The following is a 21,766-nucleotide window of genomic DNA, read 5'->3' as shown; positions in this document are numbered from 1 at the left end:
AAGTTCTTAGCATAGCCCCTAACACGGTTCTTGACAGGTAATAGGTGCTTAATATTTATTGAATAAATTAATAAATGGAAGGGGGAGAGAGAGAGAGAGATGTATGGATAGAGGGATGGGTGGATGGGACTTTCTGAGATTTCCAGTCGATTTCCACCCCTTGCCTATCACAGTGGAAGAGATAGGGCCAGTGGGTTTGGTATCATCACTAAAGGCTGGGGGGGGGGGGGGGGAAGGAGGGTGTGTTGTATGGATAGACAGATCGTTCTAGATTGTAGCTTCATTTCCCATGCTCCTCAGCTTTGCCTTTCCAAGACTTCCAGGGTTGAGTGTGCAGAATCCCATTCCTCAAAATGTTATCTAAGGAAAGGAAAAATCCAAAAGAAAACTTTATAGATCAGAGTGAAGGAAATCAAACTTTGAGCACTCATTCACGTTGCAGGGAAGGTTATATGAAAATAAGTCCCTTCTGTGGCTGCTTTTGAGCCGTTCCAGCCTCCGCAGCAGCCTAATTGCCAAACAATGTGTTGCTTGCCCTGGGACCTTCTGAAATCTAAGAAAGCAGACAAGTCTAGCAGTGTCACGACCTATTTTTTTAATAAGGCAGGCTCCACAGACCCAGTAATTGGCCATGTAAATGAACACCTCGGGTACGTAACATGAGGGAAAATGGAATATAGTATTGTTTTCGGCTCCCTGGGATCTATTCAGGCATCTGAGGCCTGTGCTGTCAACTCTTTTGGTGGAAGGAGAGCTGAGGAGTGGGGCATGGATGGCTCAGCAGCAGGACATATCCAGAGAGTGGGGTCTTCCAAGCACTAAACCTGGGGACGGGTTCGGAGACTCGGCCATGGTTTCCACACTCCCAGCCAAGAGCTGGGTCTCCTTGCCTGTCAAGGGAGCGCACGTTGCATTGGGTTTTTGTGGGCTGGTACCAGAGGTGTGGACCCCATTCTGCTATCGAGGCCCATCCAGAGCTGGGCTGATGGACATGAAGGGCAGAAATCTCCGTGGATGGGAATCGGCAGCCACCACCTACAGGGCTGCTGTGTAGACAAGGGAGCGCCTTTCGGGGATACCGCAGAGGGCAGCGTGGCTGGGTGAGGTGCTCACTCCATGCTCCCTCAGCACACGGCAAGCACCACTCTGTGCACATCAGTCATAGGCGGGAAGCTCTGTGAGCAAAGCTACCAGGTCTGCCTCCTTAGAGCACTGTGCCTCCTAGCGCCGTGCCTGGCCCCGCGACCTTGACGAATACATGCTTGCTGATGAAGAATAAATGCATGGATGGATGGATGGATGGATGGATGGAGATATGGGCTGAATATCACTCAAAGCTTTCTGATCAATTGAATGGCCCAGCGATGGAATGGGCTGCTTTGAAAAGGACCATGGATGTATATTCCAGTTGGAATGGGGCAGCACCAAGGCATCTGGTGGTGGGAGACAGATGTGGAATCCGTGTGCTTTGGGGGCAGACAAATCTGGTGTGAGTCCTGGCTCTGCTACTTATGGCTGTGAGACTTTAAGGCAATTTGCCTCCACATCCACATCTGTAAAATGGGCGTAAGAATCCAGTTTGAGTTTCCTTAAAGAAGAGCCTGAGACAAAGATGTGAGGAAAGGTAGTCATCCAGGAAGGGGAGGTCATCCAGGAAGCAGGAGGGAAGCAGCCGTGAGTGGGGGCCAGAGAAGGAGGAAAAGCCCATCAAGGGGGCCTCTTAAGCCTTGCTAAACTAGTAGGACTCACTCCTATTGGCTGTCCTAAAGGGATTACGTGGAAAGTGTTTCTCTTAAGGGGTGAAAGTCCTGACATCTCCCCACCATCTCCCATCTCCATCCTTTGAGGCAAACTTCCCTGCATCTTCTTCTTTTTTTTTTTTTGATTTTTTAATGTTTATTTTATTTTATTTTTGAGAGAGAGACAGAGTGTGAGTGGGGAGGGGCAAGGAGAGAGGGAGACACAGAATCGAAAGCAGGCTCCAGGCTCTGAGCCGTCAGCACAGAGCCCGACGCGGGGCTCGAACTCACGGACCGTGAGATCATGACCTGGGCAGAAATCAGACACTTAACCGACTGAGCCACCCAGACACCTCCAGGCTTCATCTTCTTGTGGGATAAGGCCTCTCCTTCCCTCCTTCCTCAAATAAGAGGCCACTGGAGGTGGGGAGCTGTGCATCCCAGCCACGGCTGCAGACGGAGGTGGGTAGAGGGGATGTGGCACAGAGCACTGTTCTGTGCCTGCCTCAAATCTTTCCATGGTGGGGCACCTGGGGGGCTCAGTCAGTAAAGCGTCCGACTTTGGCTCAGGTCATGGCCTCGCAGTTCGTGAGTTCCAGCCCCGAGTCAGGCTCTGTGCTGACAGCTTGGAGCCTGGAGCCTGCTTCAGATTCTATCTGCCTGTCTGTCTCTCTCTCTCTCTGCCCCTCCCCCAGTCATGCTCTGTCTCTCTCTCTCTCTCTCAAATAAATAAACATAAACAAATTAAAAAAAAAAAAAAAAAAAAAACCTTTCCACGGTGATAGATAGAAACCTTTCCATGGTGGTGGAATGGGAGCTCCGTGAGGGAGGGACTTGTCAAGACTAGAGTGACTCAATAAGTATATTTTGTGGGCACCTGACTGTCTCAGTTGGTAGAGCATGCGACTTTTGATCTCAAGGATGTGAGTTCAAGCCTCATGTTGGGTGCAGAGTTTACTTCAAACAAAGTTTGAATTAATATATAAGGGTTACATAAAGTAAAATTCTAAGGTGTAATACAGTATCTGAAAAGAAAGTGCTGCCTACGGCTATTAATTGTTATTAATTTCTTTTTATTAATAGATGATGCTACTTTGCAAGAGGAATAGGAATCGTTTGGGGTAACACTGTAGCATTTGGGCTTGTGTAGTTGCTTACAGGAACTCGTTGTTTTGGAGATAAAAAGAGTTCTGGCTTTGACCTACAGAATGCAGACTCTAGATGAGTTAGGACAGCCTTTCAGACATCTGGGCACATTGGAGTTTCTCGTCTGGATTTTAGTGAAGCCACTGCCTTTAAGACCCTCTGACATGCGGCCTACGAGTTTTCTGAGTTGAACTGACAGTTTTAAAGCAGGAACAATAGGATCATGTCAGGGAGAATTACCTGGAGACCCTGGACATCCTAAGATGGTCTTTTAACTGACTGATTTATGGAAAATAAAAGTGTCAAAAGTTGTGCGGACACACACTTTGCCATCGAGCTCAAACCCTACCCCATGGTGCAAAAGGAACACGTGGCCAAAAGGGTTAATCCACACTTCTGCACAGTCAGGACCAGCACCAGCTCCGTCAACCATCACACGCCTCTCCCCACGGGAGAAATGGAGACAGTGACAAACAGGTGGGACAGCTTTTCCTGCGGGAGGGGGGCCGGCCCATGCTGTAGAACTGTTTTCTGAAGCCTTTGGTCTTTGGGTGCCTGGGTGGTGCCGTTGGTTACGCGTCCGACTCTTGAGCTCAGCTCAGGTCAAGATCTCGCGGTTTGTGAGTTTGAGCCCCACATTGGGCTCCCTGAGCTGATGGTCAGGAGCCTGCTTGGGATTCTCTCTCTCCTTCTCTCTGCTCCCCCCTCCCTCCCCCAACTTGTGTGCTCTCTCTCTCTCAAAAGTAAATAAATAAAACTTAAAAAAGAACTTTTTGGTCTTGACCTGGGTATGCTCACTAAAGGAAACCTCTTCTCCATTCTGAATAGATTTGGCCTCAGGGGAGAAGGCAGATGATGGGGGGAGAGTGGGGGAGGGAGAAGGTGGTACCAAGGTACAATGGAAAAAACAGAAAAGATGGTTTAGAAGGAATCCAATGGGGTGGCTGCCAGGCACGTTGGCAAGTCTTCGGGCAGCATTAGAATTCTCAAGCAACAGATCCCTTCTTTCACAGACAGTGGCTTGGGTGGGAACTGTCCCCTTAGCTACCCTATGGTTTCTACCATTGCCAAACTACTGAATGGTCGGTCACCTTGAAGACTAAAGATTCTCATTTTCTGGCGTTTGAGGTTCTCCTGGCCGGCAGAGATGGGTACCAAAAACCAGCTGTCTTTTCTTCTGCAGCACAGTGCACAGCAAAGACACTTGGCTTACGCCCGCGAGATGCAAAAGAAGTGTTCTTGAAATACGTTGCCGCCCTGTCGATACTAATGCATTCAGGAAGCTGAAGGTGATTCCCAGGACACTGTGTCAGGCCTGGCATTCAAATATTTAGTGGCCGAGTAATTACTGTAATAATTAATTTCCATTGCTTAATCCAGCAATCAGGCATGTCGCTTTACACATGGGAAAATGTTGGTCCCCGTAGGGATGTGTGTGTGCGTGCGTGTGTGTGTGTGCGTGTTTGCATGTTGGGTAAAATACAGAACAGCAGTGGCTATTTAGTTAAGATTTGGAGATCAGTCTGTGGAATAAATGAGATGCTTTTGGTTTGGTTTTTACTTACAGGTTTGAGAGAAAAGCCAAAAGGTGAATCAAGAGCAAGAAAACTTAAATGCCCGAAACTTCAATCGCCATCCTTGTGAGACCTTCTCCAAGTCTGATCAAATGTTACCATTTGCAGCTTTGGAGATTTCACCTTGAAAGTGGATAATATTACCCAGATCCTGCCCTAGGCTTTCCAGAGCTGTGCTGCTCAGCAGGGATACCCTGCAAGCCACATAGGTAATCTTAAGTTTTCCAGTAGCCACATTTTTAAAAAAGTAGAAAGAGATAATGAAATTATTTTTAATCATGTGACTTCATGGAATAGATCTGAAATACTACCATTGGAAAATATAAGACAGTAATGGGGTATCTTCCGTTCTCTTTCGTACAAAGACTTTGAATCTGATGTATTTTTCGCACTCCCAAGATATCTCAGTTCAGTTAAAAATTTAATTCCTCAAGCTCACTAGCCACATTTCAGATACCCAAAAGCTACATGTGACTAGAGACCTCTATCCTGGCAGCACTGAGGCACAGAATGCTGATGGCCCGCTAGGAAGCCATCACTTAAATAGAAATGATAACATTATCATAAAAGAAATAGGCTATGGTGTTTAGTGTGTCAAAGGATGATCTGATTCAATTTAAGCAGTAACTGGGCACCTCGACAGACTGAGCGAGGTAGGGATCACGTCTTTCTTATCTTAAGCCCCCCTTTGCGTTCATTTTTTGTATTGTTTTTCATCTTTCCTCATATGATGAGAACCCAGAACATGGGAATCGAGTGAAAGCCTAGCCCCACTTGATAGGTGGGAGAAAGACAGGATACAGAACAAGAATTGAGATGGACTCTGAACTCAAGGAATTTGCCATCAGAAGAAGCCATATCAAAACGGAATGATGCGAGAATGTCACCTGATGTCGAGAGTATGGTATTGGGTTAAATGTGATTAAATGCCACAGTGAAAGGTGGATGGGAATAGAGAAGTCAAAGCTGGCTGTATTTACTAGGGATAATTTCTAGGGAATGGCAGACCCTTCAAGGCTGGCTGGGGTGTGAGCAGGTACAGGGGAAAGGCATTGGGGGAGGGGCAAGTGTACTGTGGAGATCCAATGAGCATCCTCTCTCTTCGACATTCATTAAGTCTGGATTCGTGGCTGTGGTTGCTTTGCTCTATTCAAGGCCAGCCAAAAATTGGAGATGTTGCAAGGGCAATTAGATTTGCCTACTTCTTTGAAAGCCTCCATTTTCCCTCTTTGCCCTTGATTTTGACTTTTCCTTCCTCACCCCCTATGGTAGTCTTGAGTGCAGTGTATAGGGACTTCCATCTTCTCAAAGGAGTGCACTTCCTGGCCCCTGCGTGTCTGGGCAGGGCCGTGTGACTAGTTCCTTTTCTTTTTTTTAATTTTTTTTTTTAACGTTTATTCATTTTTGAGAGACAGAGAGAGACAGAGCATGAGCGGGGAAGGGGCAGAGAGAGGGAGACACAGAATCCGAAGCAGGCTCCAGGCTCCGAGCTGTCAGCCCAGAGCCCGACGCGGGGCTCGAACCCACGAACCGTGAGATCGTGACCTGAGCCGAAGTCGGACGCTCAACCCACCGAGCCACCCAGGCGCCCCATCATGTGACTAGTTCTGACCAATGTGACAACAAGTGAAGTGAGTCACTCCCAGACCAGTCGTTATCAGTGTGAGACCCTCTGTGAAGGGCTCTCTTTGAAGAACTGGCTTGAGATAGTGGCCCTCCGTCACTAACTATATGCTTTGAGCCCTTCTGCTGACTGCTAGTGGGCATGTCATGGGAGACTGAAATGCACTGTAGTGGTTTTAAATCCCATTCCATAGACATTGTTGCCATGATTTGACCTAGCCTATCCTGACTGCTACAACCCTTCCATTGAGAGAGGACACAATTTCCTTGCGGCGGATGGGTTTGAAAGAGGGGCCAGGAGAGTGATGTCTCTAACATAGACGTGAAGAGACCCTGGAATACCCTGCTTAGGATAACCCTCTCCATGGTCACCTAAGATTTTAAGGGCCCCCTTCTGGGAAACTCAGCTCCAGTGGCCATCCTATGGAAGACATACATAGTCGGCACTCAGTGCTGAATACTGGAGGCGGAGGGGTAGGGAGGAAATGCCTAGATCTGTACCCCCAGAAGGAGAAAAAAGAGAATAGGGGTCTGGCCCACCGGTGCTAAAGAAAACTAAAGGCTTAGGGTCAAAGAACATCTTGGTTGACCCTGGACTGCTGCCCAGAATGTCCCTCTTCCTCCACAGCCCTATAGCTGCATGCTGCTTCCCAAGGCTTCCTTTCCCTTTCTCACCCCTTGCCGCTAGTCCTTTAGTCAGATTTTACCTTGCCAGGTAAGCAAGGGGTCTCATGTTCAATCAGTTATTTAACAGACAGCCCTTGATGTCCTCCTATGTGCTTGTCTTTAGGATACTGTGCCAGATGTACTCCTGCCCTTAAGGAGTTCCATCTAGTGGGGGAGAGCGACCAGTAGGACTGGAATTCCTCAGGTGAGTTTTAAGAGCTAGGACTGGCAGTCCAGAGGCAGTTACCACAGAAAAGGAGCCCTTCTCCCAGCCTGAGAAGTCAAGGAGGGCTTCTCAGTGGAGGTGAGGCAGGAGCCACTGGGCAGAGTTAAGGGAGAGGCAGTCCAGGCAGAGGCAGTAAGGAGAGAAAAAGAGGAAGTGAGCGAAGGTGAGATTGCTGGGCTGTGTGCATTCAGAGAGCACTAAGTAGCTGGGCAGGAGAGGCTAGGGAGGCATTGTGGGCAAGCAGTGAGAGATGAGGCTGAAATGGAGGGGGCAGGACCCGGTCACCAAGGGCTCCGTAACCATAGCAATGGTGATGAGTACAGGCTAGCAAGAGCTACTGCGGAGATTTAAGCAAAGGAACACCTTGAGCAGATTTACGTGCCGTTGGGAGAGGGAAGTTTGTGTGTGTGTGTGTGTGTGTGTGTGTGTGTGTGTGTGAGCTGGCCAGACAGGAAGAGATCTATTTTGTGGATTTATTTGTTTGCGTGTGTATTTATTTGTGTTAAACAAAACTCCCCTCTGGCACAGGTGATGTGAAAGGATAAACCGGTATCTTAACAAATTGAGAGCACTTGTTTATTTTTCCTCAATAAGGGACCCAGGAGAAGTAGCAGCTCGGCACAGGGGGAAGGGAGCTGGGGGAAGCTCACCAGTGATCAATACCCTCGAGTGAGGGTGGCTGAAGGCCGGCAAATAGGGGTGTCCAGTATTAAATGTGAAAGGATTAGGGGCACCACACTTCAGCGTTGACCCCACCCCAGCCCCACCACCCACCAATCCTCACCAAAAGTGACTTCTGTGTTGATGTGGGTCCAAGAGAAGGGACAACCCTAGGACGTGAGATTCAAAGACGAGCCAGAGAGTTGGAAGGAGCAAGACATGGGGGATGGGGTGAAAAGGAGGAAGGTCGGTCCTCCCCAGAGGACTATTGCGGATATTGGGTGGAGGGAGATGTTGAAACGGGGCCTGAGCCAGATTTCTTTAATGCAATAAAGGAAATGATGGGAGGGAGGTGAATGGCCACTTGGGCTGTCACAGTACTCTGAATGAGAATATACAAGGTTAGATGCTGTCTGTGTTTACTTGAAAATAGCTCAGGATGGATGTAGGAGGAATATACATAGGTACGTTAACGTTAAGTGGAGACCAAGGTTGAAGGGTGCTAATTAGTAAATATGTGAAGAATCCCAAGTTTCAAATATTGCGCTCTAAAGCTTCCCCAGAGAGTTTAATTAAGAATGATTAGGTATTTGGGGTTGGCTAAAAGAGCAGTGCTAATGCATGCGGAGAGCTAGAAAGATATACAGGCATCTCTCCATGCGTACAAGAAAGTGGCACTACAACCTAATGCTTTGGTCCAGAACTTTGGTCCTGCCTTCCATCCCATGTTCCCCCTCCCCACCCGGATCCTGTCACCTAATTGGTTGGTTCTGCCATAAGAATTTTACTGCATTTGCCTCAGCTGAACCTAAGTTAGTTAGGGTATGCTGTTGTAAAAGAGAGCTCTCCACCTCCCCCCTCCCCCCCCCGAAAATAGAGGGGCTTACAGAAGTTGATTACTTTCTCAGATAACCATCCCTAGGTGAGAGATCGGGGCTGATGGGGCAACTCTGCTCCAGGCAATGATTTAGGGATCCAGGCTCCTCCCATCTTGGTGCTCTGTCGTCCTGTAGGGCATTGCCTTGCAGGGTCAGAGCTCAGTTGTGGGTTCTGCATCTTCCTACCCATGGAAAGGGAAAAGAAGGAAGCTCAGGTGCACGCAGGTCAGCTCTCAACTTGGAGTGTAAGTTTTAAGTTGCCTTTTAAGTTGGGTGAGTTGGGCTCTATCTCCCAGGAGATTTGCCTGGGCGTTGCATATATCCCGTTCTGCTCCCTTCCCACTGGCTTAGACTTCCTGACAGATCCACCCAGAATGGAAGACCAGGAAATGAGGTCTCTGGCTCAATGGCACCCACCTACCCTCAGTCCCAGCACCATGAAAGAAGGGGACGGTGGATTTTTACCCCTCTGCCACAGCACCCTTCCTTAAGTTTCTTGCCAAAAGGACAGAGCATTGGGACCTCACAACAGGCTGAATCTGGTTTCTGTGCCTACAAGTTAGTAAATGAAGGTACAGCAGAATTTGGTCTCAGAAGTCCTTTCATTGCAACATACTGATGGCAAGGTAGTGGAGGCTGGTCAGCCATGACCTGGGAACTTGTTAGAAATGCAGGGCTCAGGTCCCACCCTAGACTGCTGAGTCAGGGCCTGTCCTTTAACACTGGCTGTCCTTTAACAACCTCGAGGTGATCGGTGGAGAAGCAAGGTGTCCCAGGAACTTTACCTGGTCTTGACTTTGGCCTCATATATACACAGCTTTCCGTTGATTTTTACAGCTGGGAGAGCCCAGCCAGCATCTATGACAGTGATCTTCCAACTTTAAGAATCCACTAGTGAGTAGGGATATTTTAGCAGATCATACCCAGCATTGAAAGAAAAGTAGAAAAGACATAGTATAGAATTTAAAAGAAAAGAAAAGAAAGAGCACATCACACTAAGGGTGTTTGCAGTTAGGTGCAGGTCACTGTCAAAAACCAAAAAGGTGTTTGAAAGCCACGGATGTAGGAGGCAGGGGTCTGTGGCAGAAGTTCACGGACTAGACAGCAACAGTCGTCGGGATGAATACCACTTCTGAACAGGGTGGCTTTGACCAACATTGAGCCTCATTTCCTCACATGTACAACAGGTTAACTGCGGCCTGCCGGGTTGTGACCGGGATGAGGCATAAATCTCATGTGGGTCCTTCCTTTGCCCTTAGTCATACCCCCTTTCTTTTTAGGACAGGAGAGTGGCTTGCCTGGGCTTCTCAGCTGACACTAAAGCCAAGACTCCTCTTTCTTTGAGCCTCACTTTCCCTGTTTGTAAAGAAAGGCACTTTTGCCAAGAAGACCTTTGAAGGGATTCAGGTCCAGGGTCAGTGCAAGAGAATGTGTCCAGAAGGCACGTGTTTGGGGCGTGGGAGGGGCGGTGGTGGAATGACCCTCACTGTGCCTCCGCACCTCGCAGACGCCCTGGTTCCGGCCCTAGCCCCCCCGCCTCCAGCACCCCCCCCCCCGCCCCCCAGCAGCAAGAAAGAACCTCCGCGGCGCAGGGCGCCCCTCGTCCCTCGCCTCTGAGAGCGGGCGGTGCGGCAGCGCCACCGTGTGGCCGCACAACATCAAAGCGCCGCTGCTCGGCCACCTGTCTTGACCCCTGCAACATTCACGCGTGAAAGAATGGAGACAGAAGAACTTTGCGGTGAGGGCGCAAGGTTAATTATGTGGCCAGCTGGGAGGACTCGGGGGTTACTCTTGGGGATAGGCCGAGCCCTGCCTGAGACCTGCAGGGAGGGAGGGCAGCGGGCGGGGGCATCTCCTCCGGCACCACCCGGGTCCCCGTTTTCATGCACGCCCTCCCGTTGCGGAGCTGTTCGCGCCACCGGGTACAGAGTGGACGGGGCAGGGGCGGTGCCTCTTCCCTGCGCTCGCATGGCAGCTCGGCCAGGCACAGTCCCTCTCCCAACGGGACACATCTGCAGGAGGATGCGGCCAGAGTCTCCTTGCCAGCTCCAGAGCTCATGGTTAGAGCGCACTGGTCTTGTACACGGGGCCACGGGTTCGAGTCTCGCTGGGTCCAGCCGCACGTTTTCCAGTCGCGCTCCCTGGCGAGCGGAGCCAGGGTCAGGTTCTGCGTTTACTCTCGGATCCCGCAGGGGAAGGAGGAATACCATGGACATAGTTCAGGTGAAGGGCAGCCAGGAGCATCCTGAGCTGCGGGAACCGGGCCTCGCCCTGGAGAACAACCGCCAGGCGGCTTCCGGGGCGCCTGGGCCCAGGGTCCGCGAGTCCGGGAATGGCTCCGCCCCAGCGCCCGCGCTCCAGACGTAGGAGTTTTCCCGCGCTCTGCCTGCGAGCTCCGCGGCCTTGGAAGAGGAGGATACGCCCCTCGCCCCCAGTCCCACTCTGAGCTCGCAGTCACAGAGGCTCACCCTGGGTCAGCCTTTGGGCCAAATTCCCCTCCTAAAGGAACCCTGTGGGCGTTCGACAGTGTATATAGCTAAGGAATATGACGCCAAAAGACATTAAGTAATTTGCTCTTTTGCTTCCCCACCCCCAGCCTTCGGGCGACCAGGCGCTCGTTACTGAGGGAGATCGGGGAAACCTGGGGGGTTTGGGAAGAAAACGCCTACCTCATCCCTTAGCGGCTCCCTTAGCCACCACGCCCCCTGCAGGAACTCGCGCGCAGCTTCCTCTTCTGTGCAATGGGAACGCAGGAACATTCCTGCCCCCTGTCTGGACTATTTCAGGGCTCACACGCGAGGGAATGGAGACAAAGAAGAACTTTGCGGTGAGAGCCTAAGGTTAAGGATCTGGCCTGGGATGGTTCTGGGGGGTGGGGGGTACTCTTGGGGGTGGGGATGGTGACCATGATTAAATCTGGATTTGGTGCAAGTTACTTCCAGCTTTCTGAACTGCTCTCCCTTGTGACTACTACTAACAGCTAATACTTTTTTTTCCCTAGAGAGAGAGCACGTAAGCAGGGAGAGGGGCAAAGGGAAAGAGAGAGAATCCCAAGCAGGCTCCATGAGCATGGAACTCCATGTAGGGCTCCATCGCACGACCCTGGGATCACCACCAGGGCCCAAATCAAGAGTCAGAGGCTCAACTGATGGAACCACCAAGGGGCCGGTAACAGGTAATACTTTGAAAGCAACTGTCAAATCCTAAGCAGAATCACTGAATTAACACAGTGAGTGTTTACAAAAACGTTATAAGTGGTATCATACATCTCACTGTCCATAGAAGGAAGCTGAGGCCCAGAGAAGTTAAGTATCTTGCCTAGGGCCACCCAGAGCAACTAGCAGAGTCAGGATTCACATCAGGCTACGTAGCTCCAGGTGTCACTTTCACCACTGTGTTGCTGTGTAAGACATTCAGAGTCCCTGTTAGGGGTTTTCTGGAGCCAGAGAGAACAAAGTTGTGCCTTCAGGGAAATACAGTTTTTGCAACCGTTCTGTGGAAGTCAGCTTTTAGAACCAGGAGATTTTGTTCACACCATTCATGAGGGGAAAAAAGAAAACCACCTTAAAAATGAATTCTCTGGGGCGCCTGGGTGGCGCAGTCGGTTAAGCGTCCGACTTCAGCCAGGTCACGATCTCGCGGTCCGTGAGTTCGATCCCCGCATCAGGCTCTGGGCTGATGGCTCAGAGCCTGGAGCCTGTTTCCGATTCTGTGTCTCCCTCTCTCTCTGACCCTCGCCCGTTCATGCTCTGTCTCTCTCTGTCCCAAAAAATAAATAAACGTTGAAAAAAAAATTAAAAAAAAAAGAATTCTCCTTGTACCTGTTCCTAAGAGTTCTCTATGGAAGGAAGATGTTTTCTGTGTCTGGCAGTAATATCTTTTTATCCTACATAGAGATAAATGCAAAGTCTCTATTATATGCACCCTCCCAAGCACTTTATTATTTTTATTCTACGTGGAGTTATGTTGATGTCTTGCAAAAAGATATCCACCCTTTTACAGCTTTTAAAACAACAGCAAATAGGGGCACCTGGGTGGCTCAGTCAGTTGAGTGTCTGACTTCAGTTCAGGTCATGATCTCATGGTTTGTGGGTTCAAGCCCTGCGTCAGGCTCTGTGCTGACCGCTTAGAGCCTGAAACCTGCCTCAGATTCTGCATCTCCCTCTCTCTCTGCTCCTCCCCTACTCATGCTCTATGTGTGTGTGTGTGTGTGTGTCTCAAAAATAAACTTAAAAAATTTTAAAACAACAGCAAAGAAACCAGGTTTTTGCGTGTATTCATGTGTCCCGTACCATGGGCATTTAGGTTTGCTAGTAGATTGTATTTTCCAAAAGTGGTCCCCGCAATATTTCCCATCCTATATGCTCTTAAATTGTACCTGTGACATTCCTCTTGAAACTTTGTGGACCTTTGTGACTGCCTCAACCAATTAGTTGTGGTGTAAGTGATGGTATGTAGCTTCTGAGGCTGGATCATAAAAATGCCATGCATGTGCACCTTGCTCTGTTGAGTGACTTGTTCCTGGAACTCACCTGCCATGCTGTGGGGAAGCCAATCAGCCACTTGGAGAGACCATAAGCAGGAACTCAGGCCTACAGTTCCTCCTGAGGTCCCAGGCGACAAACAACCAGCATCAGTCCCCAGATATGTGAGCCAATGACTTAATCTTCAGATGGTTCCAGCCCCTCACCTTCCAGCCACCCCAGCTGATGCCACATGGAGCAAAGAGGAGCTTTTCCTGCCAAGCTCCGCCCAAATGGAAGATTCGTGAACAGAATAAGTGATCGCTGTTGTTTTAAGCCACTAAGTTACACAGCAATGGATGACTGGAGCTGTTTCTCTACACTTTTTCTGCTGTTATGAACTGTTCTGCAGTGACCTTCTTTAGGACTCTTGTCTTCTGCACATACCTGAAGATTTCCCTAGAGAGACATCTAGAAGCAGCATTCCTGGGCTCAAGTATAAACCTCAAAGGGAATCCTATAGCGCAGTTAAAATGAATTAACCATATCTACATCTAACAACATGGGGCCATCTTGAAAACAATGTCAAGTGAAACATGCAAGTTGTAAAATGATACAGTATGGAATGACATATGTAGAATTCTAAGAACACTGAGAACAATGTTATATGTTGTTTACATTACATACATGTAGTAAAGGTGTGAAAACATACAGGGGGCAATACACATACATGAGTGAGTGTGAAGTTTAGTAGTACCCATAGGATTTTATTTCTTGGGGGCACCTGGGTGGCTCAGTTGGTTAAGTGACTGATTCTTCATTTCAGCTCAGGTCATGATCTCATGGTCTGTCCTGAGAGCCCTATGCCAAGCCCCAAGTTGAGCCCTGAGCTGGTCATGGAGCCTGCTTAAGATTGCCTCCCTCCCTCTCCCTTTGCCCCTCCCCTCCTCAAACACACACCCACCCACCCACCCACCCCCCCCACACACATTTTATTTCTTTAAAAAAATGAAGCTCTAAAGTAAATATTACAATATTGACATCTGCTAAATCTGGGTGTGGGGGATACATGGGTATTGTTATTGAAAATTTTTCTTTATACTTCTTATATATGTTACGTATTGATGTTATGTTATTAATAGTTATGTGAATATTTCATTATTTAAAAATGTTTAAAAGTCTCCACTCAAATAGAATTATGGTCACAGTAATTTTGTCCCTTGTGATTTTCTGGTTTTTTATGTTTGATCACATAACTGATTAATTAAAGCAAGACCTTTGGATTTTGATAGACTGATCATTCAATTCAAATACCCCCCCCCCCCCACGCATTCTTCATCCTGACCACACTCAAGGACTCTTCCTTTAAGAAGCAATCAGAGATTGGGACACCTGGGTGGCTCAGTCTGTTAAGCATCTGACTTCGGCTGGGGTCATGATCTCACGGCTTGTGGGCCCAAGCCCGGCGTCGGGCTCTGTGCTGACCTCTCAGAGCCTGGAGCCTGCTTCGGATTCTGTGTCTTCCTCTCTCTCTGCCCCTCCCCTGCTTGTGCTCTGTCTCTCAAAAATAAATAAATGTTAAAAATAATAACAATAAAAAAAGAAACAGGGCGCCTGGGTGGCTCAGTCAGTTAAGGATCCGACTTCGGCTCAGGTCATGATCTCACGGTCTGTGAGTTCGAGCCCCGTGTTGGGCTCTGTGCTGACAGCTCAGAGCCTGGAGCCTGCTTCGGATTCTGTGTCTCCCTCTCTCTCTGACCCTCCCCCATTCATGCTCTGTCTCTGTCTCAATAATAAATAAACGTTAAAAAAATAAATAAATAAAAAGAAACAATCAGAGTCTTTAGTTTCTCTGCCTTTACATGGGATAGTCCCTCTGATTGGAATAATCCCCAGAGATTTGATTTCAATAATCATTCTCCTTATGTCTCATTCAATCCTCCCCAGCCCCCTGTGACTGTCTGCCATTTACTGGGTGCTTATACCAGCTAAGCATCATGTCAAATGCCTTACGTGTGTTTTCTTTTTTAGGTAAACCTACTTAATAATTATTGTCTTCCCTATTGTGTAGACAATGTATTGATGTTATGATGTTTAAGACTTTGGCTTCAATGTTAGTTGCTCTTGTTATTGTCCCGGTTGTGGTTGTTATTTTCCCAAAACGTTGGGGGCAGAGCAAGAGTCAACCCCAGGCCTGTTCAGACTCCACATCCTCGGCCATTAGACTGTCCTGTTTCCTGTGAAGAAGCTGTTCTTTTTATTTTCAAATTACAGATAAAGAACCAGATTCTCAGAGTTTCTCTCCTTGTCTACCTGACGAACTATGCATCCCTCCAGGCGCAGTGCAATGTCACCTCGTTTGGCCAGGCCCTCCGTGAGAGCAGTTCATGCCACTCCGTCATAGAAGTGCGTTTGTATCCTGCCTTCTCCACTTTGTCTGTGAGCTCCTTTAAGGTAGAGACTGGCCAATGCACATTTGTATTCTCAGCACCCAGAACAGCACCTGAGGTGGCTTTTCAGAAATGAATATTGATTAGCACCTGCCTTGCTCAGTCCCTGAGCTACATACATACTTGCCGTTAACTCAGGTGAGTAATTCATTTCACCTGTATGCACAGGGCACAGCTTGTGCAAAATGGCTCACAGCCATCCTCTAAAACACAAACAGGAAATTCTTTCTCATCTTGATCAAAGAAAATTGAAGGACTGCCCAACTTGAGAACTGGGATTCACAGATGGATACCCTGAAAGCTCCGTAACGGTCATACTAATAGAACCAGAATGACTGTGGATTGGGCATTTAACACCTACCAGGAACTGGGCCAAGTGATATACATGGATCTAATTTTTGCAAAATAAAATGAACCATTGCTTTTTTTTTTTTTTTCAGTGAGCAATATGTTCTGGTTTCTGTGTTAGTGATGGCCCCAATCAGAATTTGTCGGGAAGGTTTGGAGGCTAGGATAGGATGTCTTAACTCAAAAGCTTTGTCATACTATCATCACTTGGTGAGGAGACTCCTGGAAGCGCAGCTTCCCCGAGCCCAGGGTGGCGTTTGTCATATCCTGCGGGGCAGGTGTGGCAGTGCCATTTAATGATGCCATCATGCCATGCTTTGTCAATATCTCTTTTCAAACTGCCTCAGAAGTGACAGGCAATACTGTGTGGACTGATCTGCATTGTGACATTGGATGCTGACAAAGTCTCTTTTATCAGTCTTGCTTTTCTCATGAAGTTTTGAAAGGATGTTGGCATGACACTGTTTCTCCTCTTTCAACAGCACATTCAACTCACTCACTTAAACCCTCCTGTGATGTTGTGCATCGGAAGCTATAAAGCCACATGAGGACAGCTGAAACCAGTGACTCAGGTGATCCCATGGCTCTGTGTCTCAGTTTCTTGTCTGAGGATCTGTCTCCTTGGTGTCTCCATACACTAGGTGGTGGAAAGGTCAAGTCTCACATCCGAAATTTTGCTAAAACACAGAAGTTACTAGTGTGCATCAAATCTGTGTTATGTAACAGTTTACCTGGTTCTGTGAAAGGTTCAAGGGAAGTTTAAGGTTTTGGTATCTGCCCTTAAAGAGTTTAGTGCCTGACTGCATGGACAAAGGAAGACCTATGAAAAACTTACAAAACAGTTGAGAATATGTCTTCTACCCAGGTTCAAATGCCCATGAGTAAAATTAGAGATTGGTCAAGATGGAAAAAAAAGCAACTTCTCATTCCTTACCCCACCTCCTCCTCCAAAGGGAAAGGAAGAATCTGACCTGATTTCATGAAACTCAATCTTGATCTGCCAAGCTCTGATCATCCAGGGTGACAGAAATCAGTCCTTATACTTCATTTAAGCCTCTAGAAGACAGTTTAAGTGGAGTCCAAGTGGAGGACCAGCCAGAGTTAAAGGTGTAATGAGAAAAGGTTTCTCATCTCCTCTCAGTTGGTTAGCAACTAGGTAGAACTTAGGTGTTCCTTGCTTGGGCCTTGTGCTAAAGTTATTGAAATGGCCCAAATACCTATTCTCAAGCAAAACACTGGAGAGAACTCTAGGAAACTACGTCCTTATGTCTACATAAAAAAGCATTTGATAAAATGCAACACCTTTCATGAAAAAAGTGCTAAAAAAAAACCCAAAAATGACCCACAAACTACTAGGTATAGGAGGGAATTTCTTCAACCCAATAAAGGATATCCATAAAAGACCCACCCCTAACATCATACCTAATGGTGAAAAACTGATTGCTTTCCCCTTAAGATCAAAAACAAGGGAAGACGTCTACTCCTGCCACTTCTATTCAATATCGTGCTGGAGATTCTAGTGAGGACAATTAAACAAGAAAAGAAATAAAAGCATCCAGATAGCAAAGGAAGAAGATACATATGACATAATCTTGCATACAGGAAATCTTAAGGACTCCATTAAAAAACTATTAGAACAAATAAATAAGTTCAGCAAAGTTGTAGAGTACAAGATCAATATACAAAAATCAATTGCATTTCTATACACTAGCAATGAACAATCTGAAAATGAAATTAAGAAACTACATTTACAATAGCATCAAAAAGAATAAATACTTAGGAATAAATTTCACAAAAAGAAGCACAAAATTCATACTCTTAAAATAAAACAAAAAACCATTGTTGACAGAAATTAAAGAAGACCTAAATAAATGGAAAGACATCCCATGTTCATGGATGGGAAGACTTAATATTGTTAAGGCAGTACTAGTCCTTGTATTGATCCACAGATTCAACACAATTACTATCACAATCTCAGATGCATTTTTTGCAGATTTCAACAGCCTGACCCTGAAATTCATACAGAAAAATAAGGAATCTAGAATAGCCAAAACAATCTTGAAAAAGAAGGACTCACATTTCCTGATTTTAAAACTTAACTATAAAGCTATGATAATCAAGACAGTATGGTACTGGCATGAGGATAGACATATAAATCAATGAAATAGAATTGAGGATCTAAAAAAAAACTCTCATATGTATGGTCAGTTGATTTTCAAACAGAGTTCCAAGACAATTCAATGGGAAAAGAGTAGTCTTTTCAACAAATGGTGCTGGAACAAGCAGATATCAAAATACAAAATAATGGATTTGAACCTCTACCTCACACCATATACAAAAACTAAACCAAAATGAATCAGAGACCTAAATGTAAGAACCAAAACTATAAAACTCTTAGGAAGAACATAGAGGTGAATTGTTGTGATCTTGGATGAGGGAATGGTTTCTTAGGTATAACACCAAAAGCACAAGTGACAATCAGAAAAAGAAGTAAATCAGTTTCCATAAAAATTAAAAACATTTTTTTTTGCACCAAAGGACATCATCAAGAAAGTGAAAAAATGTGAGAAAAATATTACAGTTGTATATCTGGCAAGGGACAGGTATCTTGAATATATGAAGAACTCCAACAACTCAATAATAAAAAGACAATGCAATTTAAAAATGGGCAAAGGATATGCATAGATATTTCTCCAAGGAAGTTATACAAATGACCAATAAGCAAACATGCTTACTGCTATTAGTCATCAAGAAAATTCAAATCAAAACCACAGTGAGATACCACTTCCCACTCACTGGATTGCTATAATTAAAAAAACCCAGAAAATAAAAAACGTTGGCAACAATATGGAGAAATTGGAACCTTCATACATGGCTGGTGGAAATATAAAACGGTGCAGCCTTTTTGGAGAATAGTCTGGCATTGTCTCAAAAAGCTAAACATAGAGTTACTGTATGGCCCAACAATGACACTTCTACCTGTATACCCAAAAGAAATGAAAACATGTGCCCACAAAAAGTTGGATATGAAAGTTCACAGAAACGTTACTCATATAAAAACTAAAAAGTAGAAATAACCAACTGATGAGTGTATAAATGAAATGTAGCATATTCATATAATGGAATGCTATTGGACAATAAAAAAGAAGTCAAGTACTGGTACATGGATGAACCTTGAAAACATGCTAAGGATAAAAAGTTATAAAAGACCAATCGTATGACTCCATTTATATGAAGTGTCCAGAATAAGTAAATCTGTAGAGACAAAAAGAGTGGGAAATGATAGCTAAGGAGTACTGGTCTTCGTTTTGGAGTAATATCATTGATTTTGCTGATGGTTGCATAACTCTGTGAATATACTAAAAACCACTGAACTGTTCAACTTAAATCGGTGAATTATATGGTATGTGAATAAAATTGCTAATGTTAATGAAGCTGTTGGAAAAAAGTATCAGTGATATTACAAGAATCTTTGGGAATAAAAGAAGCAGTAGTGAATAAAATATACACTTTAATCAGAAGATGTGTCATGATTTCAGAAACGTTGCGAAGTGCCATCTTGGAATTGAGAAAACTTGATATTACACCCATTTCGTAGATGAAGAAATCAAGTCCTAGAGAGTTTAAAAATTTGCTCAAGGTTATCTTGTTAGTAAATGTCAAAGCCAGGACTTGGGTGCAGGACAACCACTGTAGTGTCGACTCCAGGAGTAGTGAATTCTTCACCTTAAATTTAGTCTAAGGAAAGTAAACAGTGTTGATCCTATTAAAAGTTTGGTGGGTTGTTTTGAATACAGACAATGGGCTCAGGGAGATTCCAAGAGATTCCGTCCTTTGGAGCCCAGCTAGACATCTCTGCCTGCTCTGGCATCGTGTCCAGGATGTAAGGTGGGGAGCCGTGCATCCCAGGCCTGGGCTCAGAGGACTCCAGCCCAGCAGCAACAGGCATGGGGAGCTCCGAACCTATCCACGGGCCTGGGGCAGAGATTGTTTTCCCCACGTGGCTCTGGCTTTTTCTCCAATTCACTTACCCAGCCCCTTGGACCATTAGCTAGACTGATTTATACACTTCATGACTGTCTTTTGTATTTATTTTCCCTCTGATTCTGATTTTACAGTGGTTTTGGTGTATGAGCCGAAAAGGACTGGTCATGTTTGAGTTGGGGCAGTATTGTTCATTCCGTATCAGTAGTCAAGAGGCCATGGGTTCCAAATAGAATTTTTTTTTTTTAATTCAAAGAGGTTCCTGATGTACTGCAAAGTTAATCAAACCATGTACTTCCTTGTCTATTAACTTTATGTTTTATGAATTCTGTATTTTATGGACTAGAAACCCAAGTGCAGAGGCCATGCGTCTCATTCTGGGCAACACAGAAGCCACAGCTCTCAAATCCTGTGGGGGCTACACTCCTCACATCCATGTCATTCGCCCACCAGTGAGGTGTGAGTGTGGGGTCAGGACCATCCCCGAGGAGGGCATTAACTTGGGCAGTGCTGTAAAGCTTCCAAAGCATCATCTCCTATATTCTCACTTTCCATCTTGATTCTCATTATAATCCTGAGGTTATAGTGTTATTCCTATCTTTCAGATGAGGAAACTGAGGCTCAGAGTAGCTCAGTGACTTGCTCAAGATTACATACATAATTGGGATTTGAACTTTAGAGTGTTAGACTCTAGGCTGAGATTCTTTTCCTGCCCATCCCCACCTCCCCTTGGCCAGAGAAAATCATGTATGCCCCCCCCTCAGTCTTCACCTGCCCCCCACATCCCCATTTGAAACCCAGTGAAATTAATTTGGCTTTAAAGGACACCCATGAGGGCCTTGAGGGAGAAAGGAGACATTAGTTGCCAATATAAGACTGTGGGGTGTGTGAGAAAGAGAGAGGCAGTGACTTGTTCTTGGTGATGGGGGTGGGGGAGTTGGGGAGACAAGACCAAAAAGTGTAGGTGCCTTGAACAGGCTAACAATTTGTTCTCTTTTTTCATTAATTATTGTTAATTGAAAAAGTAATAAATGTCTATGGTAAAAAGGTTTAAACTACTTCTCCCTATACCTACACCCTCCCAGATACCTTCAAGAGAGGACAACCTGTCCTGTGTCTCCCTCAGGAACATTCTAGATACACGTACACACAGACACACCCCTTCCCTTGTATTTTCCCTTCCCTTGTATTTTTACAATAATCTGTGCCCTGTCTTCTACCTCATTTTACTCCCTTAATTGAAGACTCTTCTATACGAGCTCACACAGATCCATCCCTTTTTCTTCATTCTGTTACAACTGCAAGTGTTTCATTCTACGGATGTTCCTTAGTTTATCCAACCAGCCCATTGCTGGGGTCATTTGGATGATTTACAAATTTGGGCTGCTATAAACAATGCTGGAAAAAGCAAATCCTTGTATCTTCATTTTCAAGCTTGTCTCTGTGATAAATTCCTAGAAGCTGAATTGATGAAGAAACTGCTAAATGCAAGAGAAAGGATCTTTTACTCTTGATAGAGATCGCCAGATTGTCCGTCGTGCATCAATCTGAACTCCTACCACCAGGCTCTGAGAAATGCCTGCTTCCCCTCAGTGTGACATAATTTTTGTCTCTGTGTTAGAAAAAGTTGTGGGCTGAATACATCAGGTCCTGATTCCTGGGTCCTGTGAAAAGTTTCACAGTATGGAATAAGGGTCTTTGCAGGTGTGATTGGATTAGGAACTTTGAGAGGGGGAAATTAGCCAGGTGGACCCAATGTAATCGCCAGTGGCCTTATAAGAGGAAGCTGGGGATCAGATTACAGGCAAAAGAGAAGATTATGTGATGGAAGCAGAAGGCAGCAGCGAGAGAAGATGCCACAGTACTGGCTTTGGAGACCGAAAAAGATGCCATTTGGTGAAGGTATAGAGTCTCCCCTAGAACCTCCGGAGATAGCACTGCTCTGTCATCACTTTGATTTTAGCCCAGTAAAGCCATTTTAGACTTCTGGCCTCTAAAACTCTAAGAGA

At 46.0% G+C, this 21,766-nt stretch overlaps 1 non-coding gene across 1 annotated transcript; it reads left to right on the top strand.

Moving 5' to 3' along the window:
- Positions 1-2,614: 2,614 nt before the first annotated feature.
- TRNAK-UUU lies at positions 2,615-2,687 on the top strand. The gene has a single exon. It is a non-coding gene; the product is annotated as a tRNA-Lys (tRNA).
- The last annotated feature ends 19,079 nt before the right edge of the window (positions 2,688-21,766 follow it).

This window comes from Prionailurus bengalensis, chromosome B3 (assembly GCF_016509475.1).
Source record: "Prionailurus bengalensis isolate Pbe53 chromosome B3, Fcat_Pben_1.1_paternal_pri, whole genome shotgun sequence".
Lineage (NCBI taxonomy): Eukaryota > Metazoa > Chordata > Mammalia > Carnivora > Felidae > Prionailurus > Prionailurus bengalensis.
Note: the sequence above shows the minus strand (reverse complement) of the source record. Positions and strands in the feature narration are given on the sequence as shown.